Source organism: Euprymna scolopes, chromosome 46, assembly GCF_053919585.1.
Source record: "Euprymna scolopes isolate OS-2025 chromosome 46, ASM5391958v1, whole genome shotgun sequence".
In the NCBI taxonomy this organism is placed as follows: Eukaryota; Metazoa; Mollusca; class Cephalopoda; order Sepiida; family Sepiolidae; genus Euprymna; species Euprymna scolopes.
Window position 1 is genome coordinate 154,453,656 of NC_136527.1, and position 20,962 is coordinate 154,474,617.

Genomic DNA, 20,962 nt, shown 5'->3' on the forward strand with positions numbered 1-20,962 from the left:
TATATATGTGTGTGTGTGTGTGTATCTTAAAACATATATCTATATCTTTATATATATATATATATATACATATATATATATATATATACATATATATAGCCAGTAGAGTTTAGTTTCCTAGAAGTACATCCAATGAAACAACATGTGTCTACCAAAATAGTGCTCAATGAGTGAACAGAGCAGGTATATTAATTTTATTTATACAAACATTAATGGCTACATATGTGCATACATGTTTCTGTAATCACCCACGTTGGGCGATTACGTCTTCAGGCCAAGAATTAGCGTCAAAAGTGATATTTCCACCAAATACATTTTCCTATTTCGTTTATCAAATTAGCATGCAACCTGGGTTGGAGTCATAAAAAACGGTAAAAGGATGAGTGAGGTCTTTGAAGATAATAAACATCTTTTTTCATTTCCCTTTCCTCTTCCAAGCTAACTTTGGTTTGGGTATAAGGACATAGAGATAAAATATAAATTAACTAACACTAGCACAAATGGATCTAGAAATCGTGGTAGGAAAATTATTTGGTTCACATCCCCCTTTAATATTAGGTTGAAAACAAAACTTGGTACAAAATTTTTACAACTTATTAACAAGCATTTCCCACCAAATAATATATTACATAAAATATTTAATAAAAATACATTAAAATTAAGTTATAGCTGTAGGGATAACTTAGAAAGGATTATAAAAAAGCATAATGGAAGAATTTTAAAGACGACTAATAGAGAAGATGAAAATAATAGTGCAAACACTGCGGTGAATAAATGTAACTGTAAAAAGCCTAAGGAATGCCCAATAAAAACTGAATGTCTGACATCATCAGTGGTATACCAAGCTAGGATATTCCCGGTGGAGAACCCAAGGGACGAAAGATTCTACATAGGGAGTACCCAAATGACTTTCAAAAATGGATTCTATGGACATACACGCTCGATGAGTAATCAAACATATGAAAAGGACACTTCCTTATCGTTATATTACTGGAAATTAGAGAAAATAAAACACCTAGTATAGAATGGAAGATTATTAGGAGAGCCAATACTTGCCACTCATTGAACTCACCATGTCCATTATGCTTATCAGAAAAACTTGAGATAACTAGGTTTAAAGACAGAGAAAAATTATTAAATATTAAAAAAGAAACTGCTATATCCTGCAAACATTTCAGAATACACACACTTAAAGAACTCTAAATTAGTAGACTAGAACAACTATGAGTACAACTAACCCCCATCAAATAACCCCCCACAAAGAGGATAAGTGAGGTCGCAACTATGATCATACCGGTATGGGTTACGTAAGTCGCTTAATATTCTACTTCATCGAGCAGTTATGGTATTACTAACCGAAACAAGTACCTGTATGAAGGTATATTTGTAACCAAACGAGTGATAGATTGTTTTTGAGTGAACCTCGTAATAATGTATGCATATGGATATTTTTGGGTGTGTGCATGTATGGATATAAGATCTTTGTATACCCGGGTAGGAAAAGTAATTTATATAAAAAAAAATGAAGAAATATATAGATGAAAGAAAGTAAGGAATGAAGGGTGAATGAAAGAACAGGGGATAAGGAAATTAGGGTGAATAAACAGAGATGAAGGTAAGTACTACAATATATAAGCTTGTATACAAGGTGTGTATAACCTAAATACTCTGATTTCTGTCATGTGTCATTATATATTATTATTGTATCGTGATACATCTTATGTATATCTGCCTTACCATCGAAAAAGTGTTTGCTTAATATGAGGATAGGCGTATGAACTTCATGCTGAATTCAATATAAACTTTTACGTAGTGTAAATTTTTACGAAAAAACCTATAACTTAGGAAAATGTAACAAGCGGGTGGGGCTATGAAATATAACTATGCGTGTAGAGTTTGATAGAAAAAGGGAATTTATATGGTAAATGTATTCATGTCTGTTTCTACTTTAGATGTATCATTTGGTGGCAAGGTACAGGTATATATGTATATGTCTATATTTGTGTGAGTATGTATGTATAAGTGTATTTTATGTATGCATGTATGTTTGCATATTTATATATATATATATATATATATATGTATCTATATATCTGTGTGTATGTTTGGATATGGATGTATTTCTGTGTGTATTGTATGTAGATGTATGTATATGCATATATACTTCTGAACTATTAGAATAGGCTGCCCCGTATATGATTGTTGTAACAATATAGACTACAAGAATGTATGAATGTCCGAATGTTGTTTATATATATGTTATGTGTGTATGTATTTATGTGTGTGTATGTATGTGTATATATGTGTATATATGTATATATATGTATGTATGAGTGTATGTGTGTGTGTTTATATATATATATGTATATATGTATATGTATGTATATATATATATATATGTATATGTATATGTATGTGTATATATATACACCCGTCTGAAGTGTGGTAGCATACTATTGAATGTACGAAGGGGTTACCACGTTGAAGAAGTAAAGAAAAACGTTATTATTCGTCTCTGTATGTCTGTAATGTGTGTGTGTATATATGTGCGGGTGTGGCAAAGTGTAGGCATTTATAAGTATATTGATATATGTATATAGGTACATGTGGGGTTTAGATAACTTTCGTGTTTTATATTTATTCATAGTTTGTTTGTTTATTTGTTTTAATTTTATTTTATTTTATTTATTTTTATTTAATTTTATTTATTTTTGTTTTGTTTTATTTACCTTAATGTAATTTTAACTCTATTCCTGCATAGTTCAGAGTTATTGTCTAGTTTCAGTATGTGTGTTGTGAATAAAAAAAAAGCGTACAGCATGGGTTCGCTTTTGGATATACGTATTAATGTGTGTGTGTGTGTGTGTAGCGGTGTCTGTGTATGTGTGTGTTGTATGTGTGTTGCATGTGTGTGTGGGCGGATGTAGATTAAACGGCACCGGTCAGTACTTAGCTGACCATGGCTAAGGTTCTTAACTTACAGACTCCAAGACAAGAAAACTAAATTCTCAAGTACCTTATGCCATAAAACCAAAAGTTAGCTTGGAAGGGGAAAGGGAAATGAAAAAGATGTTTATTATCTTCAAAGACCTCACTCATCCTTTTACCGTTTTTTATGACTCCCACCCAGGTTGCATGCTAACTTGATAAACAAAATAGGAAAATGTATTTGGTGGAAATATCACTTTCGACGCTAATTCTTGGCCTGAAGACGTAATCGCCCAACGTGGGTGATTACAGAAACATGTATGCACATATGTAGCCATTAATGTTTGTATAAATAAAATTAATATACCTGCTCTGTTCACTCATTGAGCACTATTTTGGTAGACACATGTTGTTTCATTGGATGTACTTCTAGGAAACTAAACTCTACTGGCTATATATATGTATATATATATATAAAGATATAGATATATGTTTTAAGATATACACACACACACATATATACATATATATATATTAAAGACATATATACAAAGATATATCCATATTTTTAAATATATATATATTTAAATGTATATATATATATTTATATATATATATGTTTTAAGATATACACACACATATATATATATACATTAAAGACATATATACAAAGATATATCTATATTTTTAAATATATTTTTAAAATATATATATATATATATATATATATATATATAAGAATAAAATAAAAATACCAACGATGTTTAACGTTATGTTGTTATATATTTATATATATATATATATATATGTATATATATATATATATATATATATATATATATATATATATATATATATTATTATTATTATTATTATGGCAACAATACTTTATACATGGGCGAATGGTAGCGTTGTAAAGGCACAGGATACTCTCAGGCGTAAGTAACTTTATAGCACGGAGAATAAGCCCATCTTCTTTGCAGCAGCCTTGGCAAGGGACTCAATGTATATGTACCAACTCATGTTCCTCCTGAACGTTAAGCCGATGCGTTTGAAAAAAGTATTTAAATCCCCGAAACAGTGTTTCATGGTAAACAACTGATGATCCCTTGAAAAATAAAAAAAATTGGTATTATAGTAAATTCGAGAGAGTTGATGCAGTGATTGCAGGTGATTAAATGACTTACTGACTAGATGGTTTTTTTTTAACGAATGATAAAAAATAATTTTTTGTATAGTTTCAAATGTTAAAAAATTCAAAGACTATATACATATATATATATACATATATATACATATATATACATATATATATGCATATATATATACACTACTTTATTTGACATACAGATATATTTACACAATATATATATATATATATATATATATATATATATATATATATATATATATATATATATACGCTACTTTAATTGAAATACAGATATATTTACATAATATATATTTGCATAATATATATTCATTTAAATATTTATATAAACTGTTCTTGACCGTTAGCATATAAGTAACGGAGAACAAAGATATCTTAGTTTTATTCTTTTTCTCGTTTTTAATTATTTTAGTCTCATGAATGGACAATACGTTGATAGGAAAACGTTTTCTAACACGTAATTAACGGACATTTAAAAACTGAAAACGTTTCATTATAACGTTTTATCTTTTTTTATCTTTTAATCTTTTTTAATCTTCATATATTTTCATTTTAAACTTTCATTTTTTGTTCATCCATTTTTTAAATCCACGTTTCAGTCGTGTTTTTGAGTTTTTAACTTTTTCAATATTCATTTATTCTTGGATTTCTTAATGAATTGGACATTTGAAATTGTATTAATTTTGTAAAGAAATCCCTACAAATTGACCAAATTTTCAATTTTTGACATAAACAAAGAAACCATCCAAATTTTTTATTGCCGTTTTCGTATTCATTACAACGAAAGGTAAGATTGTTTTTCGATATTTCATTACTTTTAACAATGCAATGCATTTTACGTCAGTGTTTTTATTTTATTTCTATGAACTTCTCGATTTCCTCTTTGCTGGATCAGTTTTCCTTACAGAAATTTAAACGGTAAAGAAATTGAAACGGTAAATGTATAGTTTTCACTTTAAATGACTGTCGATTGTGAAGTCATTTTAACGTTCAATATTTTAAATCGGTTCCTCCAAAATTGTGTACAGGAATTTATAGAAAGCAAATTACTATCTAAAAAAATATCTTATTTTTAATTTTCTTTTGAAACTAAAAATTTCATACTCATGCAGAGAGTGATCCATGCTGAAATAATAAAATTATTATTTAAAAAGCCATTCTTAACATGGGGAGGATGTTTTGTACCTATTCTGAACTTTAACCGTACAATTGAATAAAAAAAACCCATCATAAATCTTTAATTAGACGTGGAAATACGATTTAAAAAAAATAGCGCGGATCACTCTCTGCATTAGCACCAACCATTTATTTGCTTTATAAATGGATCCGGAATTGAACAAACATTAATTTAACAGACCTTTTTTTCCTTTCAGATTAAATTACAATTTAACTTTTTGGTGCTTATACATAACACGGACCGTGCTGAAATAGTAACGCTATTTAGAAACCCATGCTTGGTGAGCGGGAACATAAAATAATAATCTGTAGTTTCATAGAAAAGTTAATAAACAACAAAAACCATAAGAATTGAATTCAACCTGAACATCCTATAAGGAAAAGGCAATGTAATCTGTAAAATAAAATTCGGAATAAATGTTTCGAATTATTATTATTATTAAAATATATATGAAAGTTTCTAAAAATATATATTAGCTGAGAAGACAAACAAACAGATTTTTAAAAATCAAATATATAACAAGTAGACTTTTTTTATTTTAAAGTTTTATTTGTTTCGAAAATAAAGTGATGTCGAATTGCAAAGTTCAAAAAAGAAAACATGGCCGCCAAGTATACATGTCTATCTGTAGTTTTTGTTTTCATGATTGAAGTGATTATCGAGACTTCCCAGTTGAATATTTGAATGTCGGCTATCTTGTCGTTCTAACTAACCAACTCGTCATTACTTGTGTGCTTTTAATTAAATAGACGCTTTAAAACATGTTCACACACACACACACACACACACACACACACACACACAAACAAAATATCCAGGTAGGTAAAAAAAAAAGCACGACCATCGTAAGAGATGGCCTTTCAGCTGAAAAACGACGTCATCGTCGAGGTTCTAGCAAGCAAGGTAGTTGACACACTTAGACTGTCAATAATGAGCAGGAATTTTTACAGAAAACTTCGAAGTTGAATTTAATAAAAGTAAATAAAGAACACGATGAGTTCTATTGACAATCCTCCAATATTAACAAGGGGGGGGTTCTTTATGCGTTAAAAAGCAATTGACCATTTCGTTGAATTATGGATTTTAAAGATTAGAATACGTTCTTTATTTACTTATAAATTACATTTAAAAAGAAAAGGAAGGAACATTTTTTTTTACTAATATTGTCGTTCTCTTTGCGACAAAAATTGTTTATAAGGGAATTCGATGAACTGAACTCCATAGCGTTTTTAGAATTATTTAATCAAGAAATTCAAGTTTTACGGTATCGCTTTTATTAAATTGTTAGGTGAAAGTACAGAATATTCCCAACACAGTCTCCATTTTAAATGATAAGTTTCTAAGCAATAATTTATTTCCGCACATAAATAATATGCAAGATAATTTTTGTTATATCATAATTTCATTTTTTTAAATATGTTCTGGAAAACAAAAACCGTACTAATAAGAAAGAGATAAACATTTGAAATAACGCGCGTTTTTTTTTTGTCTCAAACATTTCATGACCTCACTTTGCTGTATTTTCTTTTTAAGAATTTAATGGCGGCGTCGTATGAAAAACAATGAATTTACGAATATCTTATGTAAAATACGGCATTACTGAAAAATGCTATTTATTAAAACATTTGAAAATGATTTTACTGTTATATACCTTGAGAAAAAATTCTACGAAACAATTTGTTCAATTGTAAATTGTAATCATAACGTTATTATTTAGAAACCCAACCAGAAGAGGTAGGCGACTCCATTTAACTATTTTGAACTTAAACTAACAATAAATACTATGAATTTGAATTTAACCTGAAACTCCTATCTAAAAAAACACGGTTCGTAAACTGCAGAAGTTCCCACAGAAAAGTTTAATTTGTGTTTTTATTTTTTGCTAACAATATACTATAAAAATTGAATTTAGCTTAAATCCGGCAGTCTTGCAGTTAAGTCCCGGCAAAGTTCGACAACTCTTGAAGTATTTTACACGAATATTACATATTATTTTTATTAGTTTTAAAATAAAAAAAATACGTAATTAATATAAAATATATAATTAATATAATTTTGACAAATTATTAAAGCATAAGACAACAACACTTTAAGAAATGTTTAATTTTCAAACTTGTTTTATTTTGTATAAATTTATGTTTTGTTACGTGATTCATTACTTCACATATTATTTTGTTCGTTTTTCTGTTAAATAAATAGTTATAAATACGGTGATTCTTTTCTGGGACGCCAGGACGCCAGCTTGCCAAAAAGTACGCCGCGGGCCAAATTTCATTCTGTCATGAAAACAAATTTCTACAGAAAAAAACCCTTATTTTTATACTTTTATCTCGCGAATAAACATGAAAATATATATTGAAAACCGCGTTTATTATTTTTAATATCCAACAACGGAGTTGAAGTCAATGATTTCGATTTTAAAACAAAACTAATTTTTTTGATAAATCTCTGTTTGGCATACTCATGAATTATTTTTTTAAAGAATAAAATTGAATAAAGTTTATTTTTACAAGAATGTTCAGACATTTACCTAGAAAATAAGCATAAAATATATAGGAAAAACCGCGTTTATATTTTTAAAAAATCCAAATTATACATCGGGTCTGAAGTTGACTTCTTCTTTTTTTCTTAAACGAAAGTGACTTTGTTTGATAAAATTATACACCGCGTATGAAGTAAGTTTCGTTAAAAAAAAAAAAAAAAAAAAAAAACTTGATACCCGGTGTATAACTTTTCTGTTGGAACATCTGCAGTTTACGGACCGTGTTTTTGTTTTTGTTTTTTTTTAGATAGGAGTTTCAGGTTTAATTCAAATTTACAGTATTTATTGTTAGTTTAAGTTCGAAATGCCCCGTTGTTGGATATTAAAAAATAATAAACGCTGTTTTCAATATATAATTTCATGTTTATTCGTGAGATAAGAGTGTAAAAATAAGTTGTTTATTTTTCTGTATAAAGTTGTTTTCATGACGGAATGAAATTTGGCCCATGGCGTACTTTTTGGGGTCTCTTGGCGTCCCAGAAAAGAATCACCCGTTTTTCTGTTAAGACAATAATACACTTTCTAAAAATTGTTTCATTTTTCTGTTAAATAAATAGTTATAAATATATAAAAATGTATATTTTGTCAGTTTACTTTATTTAACAAAGTGACGGTGTAAAATACTGATATAACCCTTCTAGAGTTGTCGAACTTACGTTCGACTTTGCAAAGGTGAAAACGGAACGAAATTTTAATTTTCATTCCGTTTTTAAAACAACCCAAAAATTTCGACAGACTGCCTCATTTTGGAAGCATCGGCTTTTTCTTTTCTTTTTTTCTTTTTTTTTTGCCCAATATAGCCCGTTATTGGCATTTTTTGAAAGCCAAACAGCTTGTTTAGAAAGTCTATATTTGCGAAAATTAGCCGAAAAAAGTCGATGCTTCCGAAAATAGAGTATCAATTTACGAGGACTTAATATTAGAAACGAAGAAGCACATTTTTAAAAAAAGTTAGTGAAATGTGTGTGTGTTTTTTAATTTCATTTATTCATTTATTTATTGATAATCTGGTTGATTAGTGACATTTCATTAATAATTCGATGAAAAAAATAAAAAAAAAACGAAAAAAAAATTAGAGGGTGGGGGGTTTCGCCACATATATACATTTGGACATCGAAATATTGAATTGTCAGTGTCGTCAGCATCAGAAAAAGCCAAACTCTTTGTCAAGAACTTTGCAGCTAATTCTACCTTTTGCGATCAAGGCCGCCAACCCCCAATATTTCCTCCTGTATCTGAAAACACACTATGTGATATACGTATATCTGTACGTGATGTTGCCAAGCTAATCAAAAACCTTGATTCCAGTAAAGCAACTGGCCCGGACGGTATTCCAATTATAGTACTCCAAAAACTTCAACCTGAACTAGCACCCATACTTACAAAACTATTTAAACGTTGTCTTAAGGAGAATTGCTTCCCATCTCCCTGGAAAATTTCATCAGCATGCCCTGTATTTAAGAATTCAGGTGATCGCTCATCTCCCTCTCAGTACAGGCCAATAAGTCTCCTGTGCGTCATGAGTAAGTTGCTGGAATCTGTGTTAAATACAGAAGTAATCAACCATCTCAACAAAAATAACCTTCTTAGTGACACTCAATATGGTTTCCGTTCTGCTAGATCTACAGCAGATGTCCTTACAGTTATATCGCATAGGATTAGCAAATCTCTCGACGGTGGCAATCTTTCTAGGGCAATTGCTCTTGACATATCTAAAGCCTTAGATAGGGTATGGCATAAAGGTTTACTTCATAAGATCGCTAGCTATGGTATAGCTGGAAAAGTCTTCTCAATTATTAAATCATTTCTTTCTGATAGGTTCATAAGAGTAGTAGTTGAGGGGCAAAAATCAGAAGCCCACAGTATTAATGCCGGTGTCCCTCAGGGATCCATCCTGGACCCAACTCTTTTCCTGATCTACATTAATGATCTTCCAAATCATATCCTTACATCATTTGTAGACATTTATGCTGACGACACTACCATTTATGGTAGCAATCTAAGACAGTAAACGACCAAGTTCTCTCCAATTCTCTCTCCTCTGATCTTGAGCACGTAGTACAATGGGGAAAGGAGTGGCTGGTTACTTTTAATGCATCTAAAACCAAGCTTCTCTCTTTACATCATCAACATTCTAATCCACATTTGTCATCAATTGAAATGAATTGCTCTCGTCTTCAGGAGGCCTCAAGTTTTGACAAGCTTCTGGGCTTGACCATTACTCCTGATCTTAAATGGAACACGTACATCAAATCTGTTGCCAAGGCCGCTGGAAAAATGGTGGGATCTTTCTATCGATCCAGTAGATATCTCACTGCTGATGCTATTCTCTATCTATATAAGAGCCAGGTACGTCCAAGGATGGAATACTGTTGCCACATCTGAGCAGGAGCTGCTAGAAAGGACTTGTCCTGCTTTGATAGAGTTCAAAATAGACTTCGTAGCCTCGTAGGAGATGTCCTTTTCTCCTCCTTGCAACCTCTATCTCACAGAAGAGATGTTGCGAGTTTGTCTCTGATGTATCGTTGTTTTCATGGAAAGTGTTCAACTGAGCTTCAATCTATGGTCCCCCCTCGCCAAACTTTCACAAGAAACACTCGTCTAGCTGTAAACACTATCAATAATTTCCCCCACTCTTTATCTGTGTCTAAACCTAAACGTAGATTCCATGAACAAAGCTTCTTTCTTAGAACTGCACGCCTGTGGAATTGTCTTCCGTTTTCCTGCTTTCCGGCTGACTACAATATGGTTGTGTTCAAGTCTAAAGTAAATAAGTTCTTGATGAGCCGTTCCATATAAGTTATCAAATTTACCAAATTTTCATTACTAATGATTACTATATTGTCCAATTTCTACTGTACACTCTTTAACCCTTATCTTTGAGTGGCCTCTGGGCCTTGATAATGTGGTGATGCCTATGTAAAAAAAAATAATAAAACATTTCGACTATTCATTTTTTATTGTAGTTTTTTATTATTTTATTGTTTTATCTGCAGGAAACAACTTTGTTAGACATAAATGTTCAGCGATTTATTAATTTTTTTTACATTTTTTGGCTTCTTTATTTTTTCATGGATTCTGGATCAACTCTGAAAAATAAACATAAAATTATCAAATGAACTAACCATATTTAATATTAATGTCAGTACCTTAATACTTAAAATTTAATTATGGTTGATATTGTTTATTTTGGAGTTTCTGACTGCTTGATTTGGCAGTTGGAAAAAGTTTTTAAAATATGCAAACATATCACGCATTTTCTCATCAACCATTAAAATATGTGTCCTTACCGTAAGTAACTAATCCCTTAGCATATTTTTAAATGCAAATATTCTTATTACATTGTAATGGTATGTGAGCTAGATATTCCCTCGAAAAAGGTCCACTAGAATTCATTTAATATTGTTATTAGTAACTGAATAATTAAAATTCATTTAATATTGTTATTAATAACTTAATAATTAAAATTCATTTAATATTGTTATTAGTAACTTAATAATTAAAATTCATTTAATATTGTTATTAGTAACTGAATAATTAAAATGCATTTAATATTGTTATTAGTAACTTATTAATTAAAATTCATTAAATATTCATATCAGTAACTTAATAATTAAATTTAATAATAAAAATTCATTTAATATTGTTGTTGATAACTTAATAATTAAAATTCATTTAATATTCTTATCAGTAACTTAATAATTGATATTCATTTGATTTTGTTATCAGTAACTTAATAATTAAGGTATTTTGTGAAAATGTTTGTAAGTTTAAATGATAGTAATATTTTTGTTATGAATTGTTGTTATTGGTGAATTAAATGTTGTGATATATTAATATTGGTGAGAATTATGTGGAACATATTTAGTATTTATTGATTACTGTCAGTGGTGAGTATGGATGTATGATATAAAAACACTAGTGGACGGCCTTAAAATTTTATACTTCCCTGCCTCCGGTCCTTTGGGGCCTGGGCAGCGGGTGTCAAGCAAAGACCAGCAAAGACCATATGTGGGGGCAACCCCACATATAAGACCTTGGTTAATGTAGGGACAACGCTTCATACCAATTGTCACTATCCAACTCCTCTACTCCCCGGGGAGTTGATCCCCGTTTCCCCTTTGTGCCTAATATGCTCGGTGGGGGAGCAAATAAATACCTTTACTTCCCTGACGTAAGTCAGGCCCGGGCACTTCGGGGTCTAGGTAGCAAGTGTCAAGCAAAGACCAGCAAATACCTGACTTTGGTCAATGTAGGGGCAACCCTTCATACATATTGTCACTATCCAGCTCCCCTACTCACCGGGGAGCTGGCCCCCATTTCCCCGTTACTCCTCACTTTAAAAATCGGCCTTGTGCCTAATTTGCTCGGTGTGGGAACAAATAAATACTCCCCTTCACTCCTCACTTTAAAAATCGGCCTTGTGCCTAATTTGCTCGGTGTGGGAACAAATAAATACTCATACCAATTGTCACTATCTAACTCCCCTACTCCCCGGGGAGTTGGGCCCCATTTCCCCTTCATTGCTCACATTAAAAATCGGCATTCTGCCTAATTTGCTCGGTGGGGGAGCAAATAAATACCAACCTGATGTAAGTCAGGCCCGGGCCCTTCGGGGCCTGGGTAACAGGTGTCAAGCAAAGACCAGCAAAAACCTTGGTCAATGTGGGGGCAACCCTTCATACCAATTGTCACTATCCAGCTCCCCTACTCCCTGGGGAGTTGGTCCCTATTTCCCCTTCATTCGTCACTTCAAAAATTGGCCTTGTGCCTAATTTGCTCGGTGGCGGAGCAAATAAATACGTACCTTTCGTAGGTCAAGCCCCGACCCTTCGGAGCCTGAGTAGCAAGTGTCAAGAAAAGACCAGCAAAGACCTTGATCAATGTAGGGGCAACCCTTCATACCAATTGTAACTATCCAGCTCCCCTACTCCCCGGGGAGTTGGTCCCCATTTCCCCTTCATTCCTCACTTTAAAAATCGGCCTTGTGCCTAATTTGCTCGGTGGGGGAGCAAATAACTACCTACCTGACGTAAGTCAGACCCAGGCCCTTTGGGGTCTGGGCAACAAGTGTCAAGCAAAGACCAGCAAAGACCTTGGTCAATGTAGGGACAACGCTTCATACCAATTGTCACTATCCAGCTCCCCTACTCCCCGGGGAGTTGGTCCCCATTTCCCCTTCACTCCTCACATTAAAATCGGCCTTGTGCCTAATTTGCTCGGTGAGGGAGCAAATAAATACCCTTGCCTTACATAGGGGTAACGGTGATCATAAATGTTGTTCCCCCAGAGTGAGGCCCTTTTACTGCGGTTGGGTTGACCTTTGCGATCGGCTTAAATATTGACGACTCGGACGTGCTATATCTAAGTGTGGGGTCTGCGTATGCGCTCACCCCGATAATATAATCAAAATCAGAAATTCTACCCTACGTCTCATTCGGAGCAGAAAACCACTTTAATTTCCAGTTAACTCCCGTCTGTATCTCTTCATCTCTCACAAACGAGTGTAAGGACTCCTTGTTTATGTTTTCTCAATCGCCCGTTTCTATACACGCCACAAAAAGGCCAATTCTCTCGACCAGTTTATCATCCACTTCAATTGCAACGTTCTGATATAATCTAATCTGCATGTATACATTACCAACGTTTGCTCTGAACATATCAATCTCGTAAGCGTAAGAAATCCGCCGAGCTGTCGCCTTCACCAACTGAAAGTGTCTTCTTTCGATATTGATTGATGAATGAAAACCTCTGACAAACTACCGCAGAATTAATGTGTCTATTGGTTAAACCAATCACCCATCACCTCGAAAATTGGGCATCCAAACAAAGTTGAATGATGTGCACAGGTATTTTTCGTTACCAAATTTATGAAAATGATTAAATATGTTTTATTGGTACTTGTGCAGTTTAACCAAGACATTAAAAAATGAAAATATTGAAAAGAAGTTATATTGTACGTATACGTTATGGACAAGTTCTCTGAAAGAAAAATTCAGAGAATTTTTTTTTTTTTTTTTTTTTTTACGGCAGAAAAACATGTTAATATGACAGCGCGCTGAAGATGGCCGTGTTTGGATTTTTAGAACACGCTATGGGGAGATAACTCAGTCTAAAGTGCCGACACATCCTTCACATCTTAAATAATAGATTTTCTTCTTAAAAATTGGTATTGTATCATAACAAATTGTTGTTGTTTTTGTTTATTTTTTGCTTAAAAAAAAAAACTACTTGACCAAATTAAGTGAAAGTTTTTTCCAGAGAACTTCATTCCATAATGGATGCGTACAATATAACCCTTTTTTTGTTTCGCTATTTTCATTTTTAATGTGTTTATTAAAATGTACAAGTTCCCATTTTATTTTATAATTTAAAATGAAAAAACATTGAGCAATAAAAATGAAATTTTGGATACTTATGTATTTTTGGTGCCGAGCTGAAATAATAACGTTATTATTTTGCAAACCATTCTTAATATGAGGAGGTGAGGGTGTTTTGTAACTAATTTATGCTTCCACATTACAACTTAATATTATTAAAAAAAATCGTGAAACTTGAATTTAAACTGAAAAAATAAAAACTATATAAAAATAGCGCGGTACCATCTGCCGTCATATGCATCCGAGAAAAATATCTATTGTAAAATTAAACCAAGATTTTGTGCTTATGCATTTTTGGTACCGCGTTATTTTTAAATAGTTTTTCAGGTTTAATTAAAGTTTTACATCTTTTTTTTTCTTTTTTAATTGTAAGGTGGAATCACAGAATAGTTACAAAACACCCTCCCCATGTTAAGAATAGCTTTCAATAAAATAACAATATCATTTCAGCACAGTAGTACCAACAATACATAATTACTGAAAATGTTATTTTTATTGTTCAATGTTTTTCATTTTAAATTATAAAATAAAACACGTTTAATCATTTTAAAACTTCATCTTTCATGATTTTTTTAATTTGTTAAACACCGTGGTTAAAAAAAAATAAAATTTTAATCATATGATAACATTTTCAATAATTACGTGATTATATTTTAGCCATTTAAACTTTGTGAAACATGTAAACTAACTTCTGCTCGATACCGGTGTTGACCTTTAAGAGTCCCTTTTAGTGATTATATGGTTCGAGGCTATTTGTAAAACTAAACGGTAAATCTGCCGATTATTCTGACTACAGTTCTCATCTTGAATGTTAACAGTAGTTTGACTAATCCAAATAATAATGAAATGTTCAGTCTTCTAAAAATAAATAAATAAAACAAAATAAACCTGATTTTTAAATCTTCATGTATCTGATTTATTTTAATAAATGAGACATACAAAAAAGAAAAGACATTTTATAAAGAAATTCCCAACACATTGACAAATAAAATCTAAACTTGATAGGGAAACAATTCGGCACATTTAACCAATAAACAGACATTTTCTACACGAGGAACAAAATAATGATTACACCGTGTTATTACGATGACCTGAAGTTCTTTTTTCTTTAGCGATTGATTTTCTATTTAAATAATTTCACGTTTAAATTGTGTTTTTAATCTTTTAATTTTGATTCTTTTATATTTTCATACATTTTATTTCTTAATGAATTGGAAACACAAAACAAAAAGTTGTTTCAATTTACTAAAGAAATCTTAAAAAAACAAAAACAATGTTTGTGTTTTGAACACAAAAGAAAAACGAATTCATCCCGATGTTTTTTTCGTATTGAATTCCTAGAAATATACGTAAGTTTGTGTCATTCTTTCTTTTTTTTTACACTAAAAAATCTAATCTATAACTTTTAATATAATCTTAACATCAAAATAAGTTTATTTATTTTTGTTTTTGCAATCCAATAAAATATGATAATAATAGTATGATTTAAAAAATATCTTTAAAATATGTTATTCAATGTGATATTAAGATTTTTGTTAAAAATATGATTAGTTTTGTAAAACTTGTGTGATTTCTGAGAAAATAATATTTTAATTCGAAGTTGATCGAATTAAGCTTTTTGTTAATACATCTGATCACGAAAACTTTTTTGTATTTCATTGTTTTAAGATTTAAAGAAATATATTATATCATTGGAGAATTCCGTTTTAATTTTTATGTTTCATCCAATATGTAATATTTTAAAATCACTTTCTTTTATAAAGTTTACATAAAATAATCAATTATCATCAATTAGCAATTACTTAATGTAGAAAACAATATTTGTAAGTCTTTAAAATCTAACCCAGCATAGTTTGGCTCTAAAAAAAAAAATAAAAATTGAGTTTATTTTTCACTATTACATTTATACAGTCTTAAAATACCCACTAAAGGAATTATAAATTAATAATACTTATTTCAGATTTTAGAGTGGGGATCACTTTCCTATATTATTTAATGTAAAATTAGCACTCACTTTATGACCAGTTAGCAGTCTTGTACTCGTTCGCAGTTTCAAATTTTTGTTGCAGTGGGGGTGGGGGAAGACAGGGAATTCATATTAGTTTTTGTTTTCTTACGTTTTTTTAGATGGGGATTAGATGTCATATGCATATATGAGTATTTTTTTATTTTGCAAATTTTTGGACGATTATTGGGCCTTCTGAGACGGCCATTTTGTATCAACCATTTTTTCGTCTTCTAATGTAACATACTATTTTTTAAAAAGTAAAAAAGTTATAACACTGGAAATGATCCTTATATTTATTTGTTAGTTGAAAGTATAAATTAATAAGCAAGGACTTCCTTTCTCGTGGTAAGAATAACTTTCTAAATAATAACATTATTACTAATGAGAGGTGTTTTTTATTAAAAAAAGCAAAAAATAGAATTTGAATTTAAATTTTATTTTTAATGAGGGGAGGGTTTTTTTTATTAAAAACAGCCAAAATATAGAATTTAAATTGAAATTTTATTACCTATGAGGGGAGATGTTTATATTTAAAACACAAAAAATAGAATGTATGATTAATACCTGCACCCTCTCCAAACAACACATAGGCTGTTATCCCTCCTTAAAAAACAAAGGAAAGCCAAAAATAAAAAATTTTAGGATGAAAAAAAAAACTGTTTATCTATTAAATTTATTTTTAAATAATATTGTAAAATCAAAAATATTAGAATGAATCAAAAACTGTTTATCTAGCCGCATGCACGTTAAGTGTTTCACATAAAAACCTGTTTACATTGGTGATCGTAAAAAAAGTGAGAAACAATTTTTTACATTTAGTTTAATTACTTACGGTGTCTTTATTTGTATGCCTCTCTCTCACGTATCATCCAATTATGTCTCAATGCTCTTTAGTTGGTGTGAATGTAAATTGTTTATTAAGTAAATAACAATGTATTAGAAGTATCTTATTAATAATTAACTATTTTAGTCAGCAGTTGTTACACTAACGTTTAGATTTTAATCCAATAAAATATATATTAAAAAATATATAACACTATCATGATTGCATTACATTTTTTTTAATTATTTTAGTTCTTCTAATAAGTTTTAGATTGCAATTATTTTGTTAAGTAACCTATTTCTATGAATGTCAATATATGTGTGTGTGTGTGTGTGTGTGTGTGTGTGTGTGTGTGTGTGTGTGTGTGTGTGTGTGTGTGTGTTTATTAAATTTTCACCCCAAACAAGGCACATTGCCACTTTTATATAGGGGGCTACTATCAGGGATATAAGCTACAGGGGTACTATATGGGGTATTGGACAGCAAGATGTTGGTTTACGTTACACTTGAACTTCTGCATGTCAGTACAGTTGGGGAAGCAGGAACCCGGAAAGGAATTCCAAAGTCTAGCGGTTCTGGGGAAGAAACTACTGGAGTAGAAGGCTCTCTTACATTTAGGGATATAAACTGGTAGGGGGTACAAGTGCTTGCAATTCATTGGAGCATTCACCGTTAAAGTACTTGTAGAACAGGCAGAGGGATGCTACATTTCGTCGATAGGACAGAGGCTGAAGCCTAGATGACAGTTTAGGACCTATTAGGTTAGCGACTCTCTTTTGAATCTTGTCTAGGAGTGAGAGACTAGTATCAGATGCACCAGCCCAAATATGACATCAATACTCCATACATAGGCGAATGGTGGCCTTATAGATGGGCAGGATACTTTCGGGCATTAGTAGCTTTTTAGCATGATAGAGAGAACATAACTTTTTAGCAGCGGTCCTGGCAATGCCCTCAATATAATTGTTCCAAGTCATGTTTCATGTGAACCGAGGAGTTTAAAAGATATACTTTCAGAGAAAGAGTCTTTGACCATTGCTATTCGTGGTAGAGCTTTCTTTGTTTGAAGTTATTGAAGGAAACAAGTTTACTCTTGGCAGCATTGAATGTGACCATCCATTTATGTCCCCATTCCACTACAGATTGGAGGTCATCCTTTAGTGTTTCTGCCATTTCTTTGGGCATGTGTTCATTTGTTTTCCTGTTGTGTCTGTTATAGAACATGGTGTCATCAGCATATATACCCATCTCAGAGACAGTTTTGTCATGGAGGTAATTTATGAATATTAGGAATAATAGAGGTCCAAGGATAGACCTCTGAGGCACTCCCGCATTTATATCATATTCTTTAGATGTACGATTATCGAGGAGAACCTGGATTTTTCTCTTATCTAAGAAGGATTTAATTATGTTAAGTATTCTTCCAGTGATACCGTATGATCTGATTTTCCTGAGAAGACCATCATGCATACCTTGTCAAAAGCATGCAATTTTTTTACATGGTAGTCACAACTTATCAAGGCCTAGAAGCCACTCGGTGATAAAGGTTATTGTATGTACAGTAATCAATAATAGATATATCTAGAGCCACCGCTTTACCCTCCCCGGCTTTGTCAAGTGAATGGTATATTACAGTTAGGATGTCTCCTGTGGAACGGGCTTGCCTAAATCCATATTGTTGGTCAGTCAGACGTTTAGCATCTGTAAGGTGATATTCATTTAAATCTTAAAAGTATCATCATCATCATCATCATCATCATGCAATCCGTCAGTGCTTTATAATTTAGTACAGGACTACTCACTTTGGCTCCTAACTTGCTTGTGCAGTTTAGGTATAGTATCTGTTGCGCATCAGATAAGCATCCTCTGAATCTCCAATGCTCATTCCCAGTGGAGCAAATCTGTGACGACTGGCAGCAGAGGAGGCCACAGTTTCTGGCCGAAAGTAATCTCACTGAGGTAGACAATCGCCCTATCATCTCTGCTACTACGCCTTTTCTTTCTGGATAAGATTCCATAGCTTTTTAACGAAAACTGCATGGCAGCAGTGGATTTGAAGTCAGAGTTCCCATCTCTTAGCCTTTTGCTGTGATAAGGCCCACAAGTCAGTGGTGCTTGATTTTGGGGTTGATTCCCCTAGTCTTCGCCCAACCAACGGCACCCACAAAACAGTTGGGTAGGCGTTGGTAGTGTACCAGGGCGTGTCCACATATCGGTGAGCCATAACGCACTACCTCTGGGGTCCCCTACTACTTCGAGATCTCCTACAGGTTTAGCCTGGGACCGCAAGGCACCCAGTTACCGTGTGTGGCCAACATGGAGGCACTGTAGGAGTCTTGATGATGGAGAGGCTATGTAATGAGACTTATGCAGAGCTGCTCCCTTTTAACCCTGAGGTTAGCCAGCGGTTTTAAAGTATATAAATATTATAAAATATAACAGCACCATGTTAATTTGTGTAGGGATTGAGTTATGTTTGACAAAAGTCCATTTTAATTGTTTTAATTAACTTTGCAATAAACACATCAATAACCTATGTTTTACAATGTCATCTATAATTTTTTCCCTCTCTCCCAAATTTTTCAAGAATTAGATACACCACAAATAAGACTTTAAACGTATTTTTGTTCAGCTAAGAAATGCAAGTTCTATAAACTTGAGCGTTTCAAAATTAACTCTATTTATTATCAGTTGTAAGTTAACATTTTAATTAATGAAAATGCTTCAAATATTTTTCTATTTATTATCAGTTGTAAGCTAACATTTTAATTAATGAAAATGCTTCAAATATTTTCTATTTATTATCAGTTGTAAGTTAACATTTTAATTAATGAAAATGCTTCAAATATTTTCTATTTATAATCAGTTGTAAGTTAACATTTTAATTAATGAAAATGCTTAAAATATTTTCTATTTATTATCAGTTGTAAGTTAACATTTTAATTAATGAAAATGCTTCAAATATTTTCTATTTATTATCAGTTGTAAGTTAACATTTTAATTAATGAAAATGCTTAAAATATTTTCTGTTTATTATCAGTTTTAAGTTAACATTTTAATTAATGAAAATGCTTAAAATACTTTCTGGAAAATATAAAAAAGAGTTGTGATAAAAAGATTGAAAACAATTGACAGCAATTCAACAATCTTCGTGTAGGATTTAGAGTATTTTTATAGAAAGGAAGAACCTATTTGCAAGTTTAAAAAGCTTTTAAATTGATATAATTTTTTGTTTGGGGTTCATAGATTAACGGTTTATTGACGTTCACAATAAAACAAATTATAAACAGAAGCAGATATACAGGAATATATGAATGGAAATAACAAAGATCTAATATAGATGTGTAAAATTCCAAACAGAAAATTATTTCACTCGCAAAAATATATCAGAATTACAATTGTCTTAAATTAACTAAAAAGTTTTGACTGTTCTTTAAAAAGTAATTATTAAAATGTCCTTAAAACTGGTGTCAAAAATTAATTGCAACATATTTCAACATTGCATGAAGACATGATATGTGAAACGCATACAATTCTCAGTCACATAACCTCAATTTAATGACTGATTAAAGTGTTCTGTAAGAGGATAATAAATGACAATATGGGTACTCTGTGTTTGTTGTATTTTGAGAGTGTTGCTGAAACCGTCTTGCAATATTGTTGCAACACCAGGTTCCACCTCTATCCAAAGCACTGGTGTCTATCCTTAATAATTTGTGCTCCACTTCGACTCGAATAATTTCATACATTCGAAGTTTTATAAATCACACACAAATAATAATAAGTTAATACGTTTGAAGTCTTATAAACAACACACAAAATAAGGGGAAGCAATAATCTCATACGTTTGATAACTTATAAAGAACACACAAAATAGTCGCATATACAAAATTGTTATGTGACACATTGGTGTCTACCCTGAATAATTTGTGC

The 20,962-nt window shown here is 31.5% G+C and overlaps 1 non-coding gene across 1 annotated transcript; it reads left to right on the top strand.

The window, feature by feature from the left end:
- The first annotated feature begins 13,058 nt into the window (after nt 1–13,058).
- LOC145271728 (U1 spliceosomal RNA) lies at nt 13,059–13,216 on the top strand. The gene has a single exon (XR_013866109.1). It is a non-coding gene; the product is annotated as a U1 spliceosomal RNA (small nuclear RNA).
- Nucleotides 13,217–20,962: the final 7,746 nt, after the last annotated feature.